Source organism: Anoplophora glabripennis, unplaced genomic scaffold (assembly GCF_000390285.2).
Source record: "Anoplophora glabripennis isolate ALB-LARVAE unplaced genomic scaffold, Agla_2.0 scaffold322, whole genome shotgun sequence".
NCBI lineage: Eukaryota > Metazoa > Arthropoda > Insecta > Coleoptera > Cerambycidae > Anoplophora > Anoplophora glabripennis.
In genome coordinates, this window is record NW_019416693.1 from 9623 (window position 1) to 23412 (window position 13790).

Genomic DNA, 13790 nt, shown 5'->3' on the forward strand with positions numbered 1-13790 from the left:
GATAGATTTTTCGCCTTCTAGATCTGCGATTCAATACATTTTAAATGTGTTTACGCCGGTGATACTGCGGGGGTCGAGACACGTAAGAGCATTCCTAATATTATGAGGTGAATAACAGCGTGCCGTTTAGATTACGTTCTCTTAAAAATAAATGTTGGAAAAACAGGGATTTCCACGCCCGTATTTTCTGGAGGGATTCGAGGGAACTTTTCCAAAGGTAAATAAGCAAAAAACCGTTCTTGGGCTTCAACGAGCGCCGAGACGGCGGATTGATGAATCGCAGTTCTCGGAACCCTCAAAACTCGGTCGTATACAGGGTGGACGGCCGGTAAAAACAACCAAAAAGTATTTCGTCAACTCGTTTTCTCTGGGAAAACAGCAGGTTCTAACCATATCAACTGTTTCTTGATTCGTATACATGATTTTTTATAATATCATACATTACGAACCTAACCTAACATATAAACTGAAAAACTAAAATAAAATTGTAACAAACCATTTACCATCGCGTCATATCATACCAGGTGTGAAGTCAATTTGCAGCTGCCGCTTTTCAAATGCGGAGACATGGTATAACAACTGCACAGCTGTGGCTAGCCTGCGGCATTATCCATCGGGAGCGTTCAGAACATGATGGGATTCTGCTTAAAATTAAACTGTTCACGATTTAATTTTGTTGCTATTTTATTTATTTTGGATTAATTTAATATTCGCTTCTGAAGCTGAATAAGAAAGAAAAAGTGGAAACATGCCATATTTCTTAACATTTTAACTTTCCTAAATGCGTCCATTTCTACTGTTCCTAGTGACAGTAATATAGTTCAGATGAACTAGGTCTATGTCAGAGGTCAGTGACACTGTGATTCACAAATTAAATACATATAATTTAAAAGACCAGTACTAGTCCAGACATTGAAGGCGAAAATAAAGTAACAGCCCCCAATTTTTCCAGATAGCATGGATTTTCCTGAAAATTTGCATACAAGCTCATCTGATTCCCCACTTCAAAAGTTATATTGTCTAGATGTGTGCTTTTTTCTATTTGGGGGTGAAAACTACCCTTGTTTGAAAAAAATGCGAAAATCGCAGATTTACGTATTTTAAAGATTCAATTCATGTTCAAATATGTTGGATAAAGTTCGTTTCATGTTTTTTAATATAATTTATGAAATTTAATTACTTTTCAACCCTTAAAAATCCTTAAAAACTAACCTTCCATGGCCAAAAAAGAAATAGAAAAAAAAAATGTTTTTAACAGTTTAAAATATTCTTTTGGTGCATTCACAATGTATTGCATTTCTTCTGATATTCATTAGGAAGCTTACGAATCATTACAAAGTTGCAACCCTTAAAAACTATCCCTTATAATAAAATAAAATATTATTGAAAGCTTGATATGTTTTAATGGTATGCATATGTTGAACTTTTTATTGGTTTTCAAATGATCTATGATATATTGCAACTTTTCAGCCACTCAAAAAACCCTTATGGAAGACCTACACCTCATAGAAAACCCTACCCGTTATAGAAAAATTTTCTAAAAATTATGTGTGAGTATGATGATATAATTATTTTTTTAAATTTTATTGAATTTATTCTTAATATTTTTATATCAAATAAAAAAAAAATTATATACATTATAAATGGATACGTGTGTGTATGTATATTATTAGTATACTTACTCAAATCAGTTCACAAGTGCTTTAAAATACACAAAAATGATGGTAATTTACCCACACCGAAAATTTTACCGAAAAAATGCGATTAATTTTTTTTACCATAACTTTTATAATTTTAAAGTTATAAATTTACTAAAAAAACCATTTTGTAGGGAATTTAAAACATTGAGTTCTGTGATTTGCAGTTTTTTTGAGCCCTTCGTTTTTTAGATTTGTAAGCTAAAAGGGCTCAGGAAAGACAGTCTTGGAGCTTAGTTTTGAGCTTCTAATGGTCATAACTCAAGTCAAATTTTGTCCTACAAAAATTAAAAAAAAACAAATTGTTCAGTAAGAAAAAACCTACAATTTCTTATTCTATCATTTTTTTTATAACTTTGTTAGTTTTTGAAATATTTTGAAAAAAATGCGATTTTTAAAAAATGAAAAATTTTATTCAAAAGTAAATGAAATATTTTTTTTTAAATTTAGGCTTCTAAAATCGTTCAAATTCCCAGAATCAACTGTTAATACATAAATAAAGTAAATTGCAGAAAGAATAGATTTAATTTTTTTTCCGTCAAGTCATTAATTTTAATACCGATTTTTTTTTCTCAAAAATCAAGACAATCGTTTTATTTTCATTGTAACTTCATTAGTTTTCATGCTAATGACTTCTACCACCACTCAATTTAAAGGTCTTTTCAAGAACTTTAATAGGTGTTATTTATATAGATAAGTTTTCCTCGAAAAACCTTTAATTTTTCTGCTACAGAACGTTGAACGTTTCGATTATAACTATCTTCGAAATTGACTTCAATTTCTGGGAGTCATAACTCGGGTTCTATACCATCTGCAAAAATAAGAAAAAGCAATATCTTTGCTATTTAATTACCTTCATTTTGCTTATTATCATTTTTTAAATGAAACTTGTAGTTTATGAGATATTCGCGAAAAATGGTTCAAAAACGTGCATTTTTTGGGCTAAAAGCGAACATGTTTAGGCGCAAATAACTCAAAAAGTATTTACTGTACAAAAAATTCTTATAGAACAATTTTTGCTTAGAATTCGTCACTTCGTTATTTTTAATAAAAAATTTCCCACCCTTCAGGAGGGGTGGCATCCACCCCTAGGGTAAAAGCACACATCGGCACTATGTAACTTTTGTTTCTTGGGCTATTCCCTAGCTACAGTTCAAATTTCACGTCAATCCAGACTATACGTTGTATGTGAAGCAATGCGTATAAAGGTTTTTGAGCAAGAAAAGCGGATATGTGCAGTTCTTTAACAAAAATATGTGTCGAAGATGTTTATTATGTCCTAAAAAAGTGATGAAAGTGTAAAACTGGACCCTTTAAACTGATACACCTATGGAATCGCACCCAGTCATATGGATCCGCAGAACGAGCTACCGCCTGCTACAATGGCACTTATGCGTGTCCTTAATTTCAACAAATGTTTCTTCCCACCTTCCCCAAACCTTAACCAGGTCACCCAGTACCCGAACACCTGTAAAACTACAATCCCGTCCGTATCATCCGCTCCGATGCCCCGGCAATCCATCTGCCTGCCAACCCATCTGCCTGAATGGACGGTCCGGGACCAGCGTCGCGGCGCCTGCGTCCGTTGCGCCCCACGATCACCGGCGCGGCGCCGATACACTCGCTCGTCTCTCTCTCTCGCTGTCCGGGCTTCGTCGTCCGTCTCCGTCGCTCCTCCTACAACTCGGCGACTCGAACAGAGGGACACAGAGGAACTACCGCCGTCTCCGTCTGGCTAATGGAGACGCACGGCCGACTTGACGTTCGGCGGGCTCGAGCCGGTCCCACCGACTCAGTAGGCTATGGTCGCGGTTAGCGTTACAATCGACAGGATGGCTGTGTATTCCCTGGAATATGACTCAGTTTCTGTGCCGTTCGGAATTTTGGGGTTTCGTCAATGAAACAGGCCGCGAATTTTCGGTCTGTCGTGTGATCGTGGTGTGCCGTGGTCCGCACGTGGTCTAGAAGGCAGGGAGTGGTGCACCTTATGTTATTTTTGTGATGTTCTGGGAGCCGGCGATGCACGGGGGCTGCAGCTTATGAAGGTGACTGTCGGCGTGCTTAGAGTCTATGTATTTGTCACTGTATTAGCAGGATTTCATACCAGTTTGCCCCTAGGATTGTGAACAGTAGGCCTACCTGGTTGGTTTGTTCCCTTCTCAGGTAGGCCATGACGTTATGTAAATTGAGCGATAGCCGTTAGGTACCTTCTTTTGCTTCGAAATCAGGTCCCAGCGTTAAAAAAAATAAAATAACCCCCGTATCACGATTTCATGATTTGATTGCTTGAAAAACAAATAATAACTATTAAAAAAACTATGGGGAAAAATGCGACGTCTGTAACTAACGAAAAAATATAAATTCTATAGCAATTTCTCGATATATTAAAAAAAATGCTATACAAACAAAAAATTCTTTAAAATCTTCTACATATAATTCTAATTAATAATTCTTCTAATTAGTTGCCAAAATAATTGTAGGACACCCTTTATATGTTTTCATTATTTGTTTGTTTGTTTTGCCACCTGTGAAAAAATTAGTAAACTCTTATAAGGCTTATTTTTATGAAAATAGTTTTGCCTAATCAAAAATTTTATTGAAAAAAGCAGACAAATACAAAAAACACTATTTTCAAAACGTTAACATCTTTTTCAAATGTGCTAAGTTTCCTAAGTACGGTCCTTAACTTCAGGACACAATTTCTTATGGTATTTAAAGAAAACAAGTTCCTATAAACATATGGCCGGAAGTGGCATAGATTCCGAGATACAGGGTATCGAAAATTTGAAAAAATATATTAATATTTGAAATAAAATTGGAACAGTCAATGTTAGGTTCATAAAGAGTGACCGCAAAAAACCTGTGATTTTCGCTCGTTTTTTCACAATCCGCAGAGAATTAAAAAAATACATAAAAATATGTTTTTGGTCGCAAATTACTTGTCGAAAAAAACTGAAATGACCATAGCTTTTAGTCTCGCTTTTAGTATTTTGAAGATTTTAAAAATCACCCCTACTTAGGGGTTGAAAAAATGCCAAAAATGAAGAATTTGAATATTACCAATTATTGATATAAAAACTATTAGATGTGAATTATCTTAATATATATTTTTTGGAATTTTACAATTATTTCTGATATTCTCTATTTTTGGGGATGATTTCACTCCCTGAGCGCGCTTAAGGGTGGATTTTCTAATTCAAAATGCTTATTTCAGTCATGAGAATAAATCTTTGTATCAAGAATCATTCGATTGAAAAATTCACATGATAATAGTTTTTATATTTATTAGTAATACCTATTCAATTCTTCATTTTGAGCGTCTTTTCAACCCCTAAATAGGGGTGATTTTTGAAAATTTTCAAAAAACTAAAAGCTATGCTCATCTTATTTTTTACGAGTAATTTGAGACCAAAAACATATTTTTATCTATTTCCTTTAGTTCTCTGCGAATTGTGAAAAAACGGGCGATTTTTTCGGTCATTCTGCAAGTTATTTGGTACGTTGGTAAAGAGCTGCATTTTTAATATAAAGCCAATTTTTATCTGCCGCCAGTGGCTTAGTTAGGCCTGAGTTAGTCGACGTTTTCGTCATAAAATGTAGAACGCCAATGGCTTTCTATAAATTTCTGTTATTTTCGGACTCGCCAAACATTTTACAACAAAAAAGGTGTCTTGAATTTTTTGCCTAATACTAACTTATTCTTAGAAAAATGGCCGGCAACTACAAATAATAATCATAGAATGTGTCAGTTTCGACACAAAATCAAAATAGATGTTGAAAATGGCCACCTTCTGATAAAAAAGCACGATTTCAATTGTTCCATCATTGATTATCTCATTGAGACATCGTAAGGTTGAATTATTCGGTTTCGCCTTATACACAAGAGTCTTGAGATGGCCCCATACATAAAAGTCGCAAGGATTCATATCGGAACGGCGAGCTGGCCAAGCTTGGGGAACTGCGTCCAATCCGGCGATTAGGAAAGGAGTTGTCGATGTACTGACGAACAACACGGCTGAAATGAACTGAGAAATTAGCTTACTTAAGAAACAACCTGTATGATGATGTGTTTTTTGTATTTAGCTGCTCTTTTCAGTGTGAAATTTCTAGTTTCTAAGTGAATTTTCATAAAAATAATGCGCAAGGGTTTATTTCAAATTTTTTAAATTTTTTAACAGCAGTCCAAATTTACAAAAAAATAAAGAAAACTACGAGTACGTTCGCAAATAAATAACCTCAGACAATACCCTCATATGCTCGACTTACATTTCACATACAAAACAGTCTCAATAACAGCTTTAGTAATATCAATAATACAAAAAAGTGATTCTAATACAAGTTGCACCGTCCAGAAGAAATTGAACAACGAAAAATAATTTAAAAACATGAAGGAATGGGTTCGGTGCAACATTTATTTGTTGTGTTATTGATTTTGCCCGAGCTATGGAAAATTCACCTGAAATGGAACACCCTGTATTATAAAGAAAGGCACGTAACCGACCTATGATTACACAAGGAATTAGTTCCGGAGCAATGACTTTTAATCCGTTAAAATTCCAAAAGTGAAAATTCACCAGTGCATAAACACGCCGCAGTTATTTAAATACCAATCAGTAACGGGGTACAAGAACAGAAAACCCTCGTAACATTAGCTTAAGATTTGATTTGAACTAATTTGATGTTGGGACACGAAGAACTGAATTTTGCGACAAGGTTATACAATTTCAAGTAAGAAAATCCCGAGGAAAGGACCTTAAGATATATTCAAAGTGTATAGAAAGTCACACTAAAATTTGTAAAAAAATATTTGAAAGTATTCAGGTAAAAACAGAAATACAGGGCGATTCACAAATGGTGACCAAAAATGAAACCTCGTATTTTTGGTGAATTTTAAGGGGAGTCTTACCTACAAAGTTTTTCTCTAGGATGCTTCGTTAAAAAAATACACCCTGTATCCTTTTAACGAATATGCCACCGATACCCTGTATCTCCGCCACTGGAGCATGTATATTTTAGGGAAAAACCCTCAGATTTTGGACAATGTTTACATAAATACATGTGCCCAATATCAAATTATTTCACTTACTAGTTTTTAAATTATTTAAGAAAAATAAAAAATTTTTTGAAGTTTAACACCCTGTATTTTTTTAACGAAGTGTCCTAGATAAAAACTGAATAAGAAAAACTCCCCTTAAAATTCACCAAACAATACGAGGTTTAATTTTTGGTCACCATTTTTTTAATCACCCTGTATATTTGTCAAAATGACTGGTTTATAATTGTTTTATGCTGTGTTGGCCTACTAATTAGGATCTGAATTTACACTATCTTGTTGAACAATATAAAAATATAATTATGATTAGCATCTTCCCTAATAGGCGAGCGGTTCACTCCTAAAGAAAAGGCATGAACCGACTAAATATTTAAAACAAAAACCTACAGCATGAAACTTTTTTGTTTTATAAAGTGTATTTTTTTGATAATTTACATATTTTTTTTATATTTTTCAGCGTGGTCAGTCAATTGTTATAAACAAAAAAGTTGTAAAGAAAATCACTCGTCGAACGGCTTTGAAAATGGAATTTAATTGTAAAATGGGCCAAAATAAACACTTTTTGTTCTTTGACAAAAATTCGAAAAATGCTTCGTTTCCGAGATATTTACAATTTGATGTGAAAAAAGTGGCGAAATCGACAAATTTTCGGAATTTTTTTCTCAAAAACTACTGAACAGATTTTAATTCTAAAAAAAGCATAATAATCGGCAGATTTTCTACTTCATGATATATTTTTTTGGTATGGATCAATCATTTTATTGAAGGTCTAAAGCGAGTAAAAAAAGTATTTTAAAGAAAACATTATGATAACACAAATTTAAATTTTATTTTTACAATATCTCGGATTAGATTATAATTTTACAATAAACATTATTATAATTTTTTTTAATCGATATATGTTAACAGTACAAATGTTCAAAAGATCATTTTGTTTGGTTTTGTAGCCGGAGTAAGGTTTTTGCAAGTAATTAGTCTTGAAAGTTATACTAAAACTAAACTAAATAAGCTTTTCAAATCGTAAAATTAACCTAATAATAATAATTGACCTAGTGGTCTCGAAAAATAAATAAGTTATTGGATAATTTATTGTATAGGATAATTCTTTTATTTTTAATTCACAAAAATATTAAGAGCAATAAAAGTATATTAATTTCTTTTTTATTTAATTTTTAAATAATAAGATTTTCGTTATTTTCGACAAGTTATTGAGTTGAAATAAGCGTTTCATCATCAATTTCGGATGGAATATTTTGACATTCATCTGAGCACGCACAGACTACACAGCATTCCAGGTTCGATGACAAGCAGTTACAATTTTTCGTAGAAAATTTTCTACTACATGAACAAAAATATTTTTGAAGCATATCTAACGCAGTTTCTCCTTCGAAATAATTAAAATCCAAACAACTATTTTACAATTTCACTATTTGTAGCCTGCTTCCATTCACTTATTTGCCATTTTGATTTTCTTTAAAAGACTGTTTTTTTTTTACTTGCTTTAGACCTTCAATAAAATAATTGACCTATACCAAAAAAATATATCTTAAATTAGAAGATCTGCCGATTATTATGCTTTTTTTAGAATTAATTTCTAAGTAGCTTTTGAAAAAAAATTCCGAAAGTTTGTCGATTTCGTCACTTTTTTCACATTAAATTGTAAATATCTCGGAAACGAAGCATTTTTCGAATGTTTGTCAAATAACAAAAAGTGTTTATTTTGGTACATTTTACAAAAAAAAACGGGTTTCAAAGCCATTCGGCGAGTAATTTTTTTTACAACTTTTTTGTTTATAACAATTGACTGACCACGCCGAAAAATATAAAAAAATATGTAAATTATCAGAAAAATACTCTATAAAATAAAAAAAGTTTCATGCTGTAGGTTTTTGTTTTAAAAATTTAGTCGGTTACTTTCATTTAGAAGCATCTTTTTAGGGGTGAACCGCTCGCCTATAAAACTGATTGAATAAATACAAAATACTTTGATTTTAAACATTTGTTTCTAAAACAAACATATTCGAATTTAAAATCAAATTTCAACGTCAGCTTAATACATTCTAATTTTGAAATATCGTTACACGTTAGAAAATTACAAAATCCTTTATAATTAATTACTATAAAAATGAATCAGTGCAATAATTATCGTTATTGGACTTTCTGTTTGTTGTGAATCATTTATTTTCGCTTACCAATGTGACTAAAAATAAACGTGCTTTCTTAACACAATTATTTACAAACATATTGATGTTTAATCAACAATATTTTCTTTATATCTATAAAATATGGTTGTAGTAGGTAGAACCTTAGATAAATCAGTTTTAGTACCGTGTTAAAAGGCCCCTCTTGAAGTGAGATCATAAACACTTTTTTTATTGGACCTTCCAAAACGTGTAGGTATGTAAAATTCATTGACTGTTTTATGCAGGATACCATCCCTTCTATCACCAGCGAATGTAAAATGTTATTTGAAACACGCATTTCTTTTTTGAACTCGATCAAAGGTGTCCGAAACATGCTAGAAAAAATACGAAAACATGTTTGAAGAAATACAAAACCGACGATTGGTGCCCAATTGCAAAAGTTACAGAAAAAGGTGTTTTCAAGAATCTGATTATTTTACATAACAAGTATAATTATGTTTTTTCTACGTTTAATTAATTTCCGGCAATATAATTATAAGTATAATTACAACAATTACTGAAAAGTACTACAATAGCCTATATTTTTTTTACCAGTAATTTACCAAGGCAGTAGCAACACAAATTTTAAATTCCTTGGAGGTTAAATGAAAGCAATAAGAATTTATAATTATTTTTAATTTTTTTGCATTTTATCGCGCAAAATACTCAACTTAGAAAAAAATGGAACTGTTCATTTTTTCTCAGACGTTACGACAACAAAATTGACAAGTCCAAGTATACAAAACTGAAATGATACACTTACTGACACTGAAATAATATAATCTCCACCTAATCGAACGAAGTTAATATTTTTAGATTTACTTATATATACAATCTTATTTATGATACTAATGAGTACTCACGATGGTGTTTATCGAATGTCAGATCCTTTGATCCGTACTGATCTTCTTCAAATATTATTACTACAAACGTTCTTTCAATCAAGTGTTATTGTTATAAACATATACCCTAATTATTTTTGCTGTTTTAATCTATGTTTCAGCCAATAAATTTCCGCTTTTAATTCCTGCGGATTAAAGTATGCACTTGTGTATTTTGCACATTGCAAATTAAAAAGTGCTATTTTAATATGCATTTAGTGTGAGTAAAGTGTCGTATTTAATTCCAAGGAGTTAAAGTAAAATCAGAACTTAACTTCGAGTGTTTAATAAGGATTAAAGTTTTAATTCCACGGGTGATTGTTTAATAAAATGCCATAAAACATGTATCAGAATGCATCAAAACAAATAAACATAACCAAATTACCTTCAATTATCTCTCAGAAGTACTGCTTTAATCACTAATTTCAGGAAGTAAAAATCAAATTCAATCCCTAGGGATTAAAATAAGCACTTTAGTGGCTTGGTAGTGCACTGATTAATATCCCTGTTAACAAATAAATATATTTCTTTTCCGAGTTCTTTTCGCTTCTCTACCTCTGCACTTTGGGAAGTAAAAGTGCTGTTTTAATCCCGAGTGTTAGAAAATAAAGTGCCAGTTCTAATTTCTTGGCATGCAAAAATATACATGCATTTTAAATCGATTTCATATATTAAATACATTTGACATTTCTGTCTTGTCAAGTGAATATATTAGCGGTGTAAAAACTAACGCATATACTGTAGGACTAAAGTGCATCTTTTAAACCCTTGGGTGATTGTTTAAGAAGGACTAAAGTGCATCATTCAACCATTCACGTAATTCCTTAACGACTAAAGTGCATGTTTTAATTCCTCTGGTGATTGTTTAACGAACTCAACCTTTGGGATTAAAAGACACACTTTAGTTTTTCTGTTAGGTGACGAGTTATTTTTAGTTTCATTGTCCACAAGTGCTTAAATTCTTACAAACTTACTTCCTGTTCATTATGTCTGTTTAAACCCTCAGGTGATTGTTTAATAAGGACTAAAGTGCATCTTTTAATCCCTGGGGATTAAAAGTTACACTTTAATCATTTTCAGTGTGGTGACAATTATCTGTATGTACATATGCAATGTTGGCAAGTAAATGCCAACTACTAATAATACTATTTTGGCATTTTGGGAGTATTAAGGAGTAAAGTGTCACTTTTAATCCCTTAGGGATTACATGCAGAAAGAGACGAATATTTACAGATGTAGTTTAAATCGATACTATGATGATTTTGCACAGTCGTTATATTAAATAAATTAGACCTTTGCCAAAGTGCAGCTTTTAATTTGAGTGATGCATGCTTTAATCCCTCGGGTGTTTGTTTAACAAACTGGACTTTCGTGATTAAAAGACGCACTTTAATCTCTCTCTATTAAGTGAAGTTATTTTTTTTTAGTTTCGTTGCCTAAACCCCTACAAACCTACTTCTTGTTCGTCATGTTGGTAGCCGCAAAAGATAAATATGTATATATTCAGAAAATTAAGTATCACGAGTGCTGTTATCTGGCTCTCCACTTCTGCGTCATCCTGCCCGCAAATGTCACGACTTCCTATCACCGCCGCACTAGCAAATCCTTTTATATTTTTTTATCGAAAACGTGTTTTATCTAACAGACCAAAGCTTTAAAGGCGTCAAAGGGAGAAATAGCCGGGGCAGAACGGGTTGATCGCCTAGGTAATATACTGTAAGGTGGGCCCAAACCTGTTAATGTTTTTATATATAAAAAAACTTCAAAATTTTACGATCCAATTATAATTTGAGTTATTTTTTACGACTTATTCCTCGTTAAGGGTTTTACGACGCTGCGGATAGTTTTGCGCTATTTTTCTCTGGTCTGTGGCCGGTGAATAAACTATACGACACTCCCTGGGCCATATAACTATGGCACAGTGAGAAGTACATAGAATTAAAACCATATAACTCGGTAATAAACTTGTTACGACTTGTTACGGTAAAACTGTAAAAGCGGTTCAGGTCAGAGTATCCACAGGGTGACTTAATTTATAACTGACCGGTTGAGTATCGACGAAGCCGAAGAAAATATAAAAAATAAGACAATTTTTTTTTGTATACAATAATACTTATAAATGTTGTGGAAATTTGGCCTATGAAGTCTGTAGGCCCCGTTACCCATTTTTGGACACTCTGTAAAGTATATACAGGGTGTTGCACCTAAGAGGGATTCTTCTGTAACTCTGTAACTGTAAAATTTATAAAAAAAAGGTTTTAATAAAAGTTGCCTGGAATCATGTGGGCCATGTAAAGAAAATATTTTTAGCTGTACAGGGTGTGCCACTTCGCGTGGGTCTTACTTAACTCTGTTATTTTAAATGGAACACCCTGTACATTATTGCGTTTTTGAATTCTTTGGTTAATATTAGGTAAGTTTATTAAATGTACTTGGTGTTTAAAACTTACCGTTTTCGAGATAATCAGTTGTTTTTGAAAAAAATCACGATTTCGGTAAAAATAAACACCGGATTCGGATTCAGCGACCTCAAAAACATGTCCATGAATTTTTTACATTTTTGGAAGGTTTTTTGACCATTTGACCTTTAAATGACCTTGAAATGAGGTCGACTGACCTCAGAATCAGATTCAGGGTCCTCGAAAACACGTATGAAATTTTTCAGATTTTACGGATGGTACTTGACATTTTTGTCTCAAAAACCCCTCAAATGACCTTGAGATGACCTTGAATGACCTCGAAGATGCATGCAAAGTAAAAATAAACACCGGATTCGGATTCAGCGACCCCAAATTTTTTAAGATTTTCGGATGTTTTTTTGACCGTTTGACCTTCAAATGACCTTGAACTTGACGTGATGGAGCCTAACCGACCCACTCATCGTAATCAGTGACCTCAAAAACCCTAGGATACCATCTTCCATTCCCGTGCACAAGCCTAGATAAAATGTTGATTTGTGTAATCTTACAAGATGAAAAACTTTTTTTTTTCAAATGGAATGACCCATATTAATTGTCATGGGTCAAGAGAGTCTTCGTCTATTTCGATGTTACAAGGAGTTTCAAGCGCATCGCTATAAAATGTTAATCGCGTCCTCAAACAGAAAAACATTTTTTTTTAATTCGTGAAAAAATGTCAGCAGTTTCTTTCTTTAAAAGTCATTTTCATAAAATAAAAATTGAAAGTGTAAACTACTTTAAAAATTATACTACTTTAGAAATTATTCAATCACGGAGAGAATAAAAAGACCTGCGTTCGCTTCTAACGTCTATTTTATAATAATCCTTTTATAATATCGTAGGGCCAGCAACAAGGCTCTTCCAAGTATCTTAAACCTAAACAAAACATTAGCCGAACGGTGACGCTCGGCGTTAACATAAACACATATATCGTTTACTAATAAACCTCACAGGGCGATCTTCTGCACAGGGTACAGGGAGTCCTAATCCACAGAGTGGTTACAGTCGGCCCACTGCGATCGTTTACAAAAGTTATTTGAAAAAAACATACCCAAAAAAAGTTCAACTTTTTCAGTCATTTTTTTATCCTTAAAATTAATAAAATCGTCAACATTTTTTGACGGCATGATAATATAACTCTTTACAAAGAAAGCAAACTGAAAATCGTTACTGTAGGGCTATCCGCTGACAAGATCTAACCAATTCTCGAGAGCGCCTTTTTTTCAAAAAATCGACATATCGCGAAAAATAATTAATATTTTTAAATTTTTCAAAAATGTACTCTCTTGGATTGCCGCGGGCTATGCTTGCAGTAAATAGCAAGAATGGGAACGTAAACGTAAACGAGTTATAGAAAAAGAGAAAAGAGGAGATTTTTAACGGTTTTTTCGGAATATCTCGATAAGTAACAAAGCAATCGATACTTACAAAAAGTCAATCGATATATCTTTTTAAAGCCTACAACTTTCTCATTTAAAAATTTTCAATCGGTGCTATATTTTTTAGTTATTTTAGAA

At 32.7% G+C, this 13790-nt stretch overlaps 1 protein-coding gene across 3 annotated transcripts in view; it reads left to right on the plus strand.

Moving 5' to 3' along the window:
• The first annotated feature begins 3507 nt into the window (after positions 1–3507).
• Positions 3508–13790, plus strand: part of LOC108910198 (sn1-specific diacylglycerol lipase alpha) — an 83573-nt gene continuing 73290 nt past the window's right edge. For 2 of the 3 annotated variants that reach the window (XM_018714738.2, XM_018714740.2), the window contains exon 1: positions 3508–3742. The gene's annotated coding sequence lies outside the window, so the exon portion shown is untranslated. Of the gene's footprint in view, positions 3743–3766; positions 3861–13790 lie in introns of those variants that run through there. The other variant, XM_018714739.2, reaches the window with a different exon arrangement.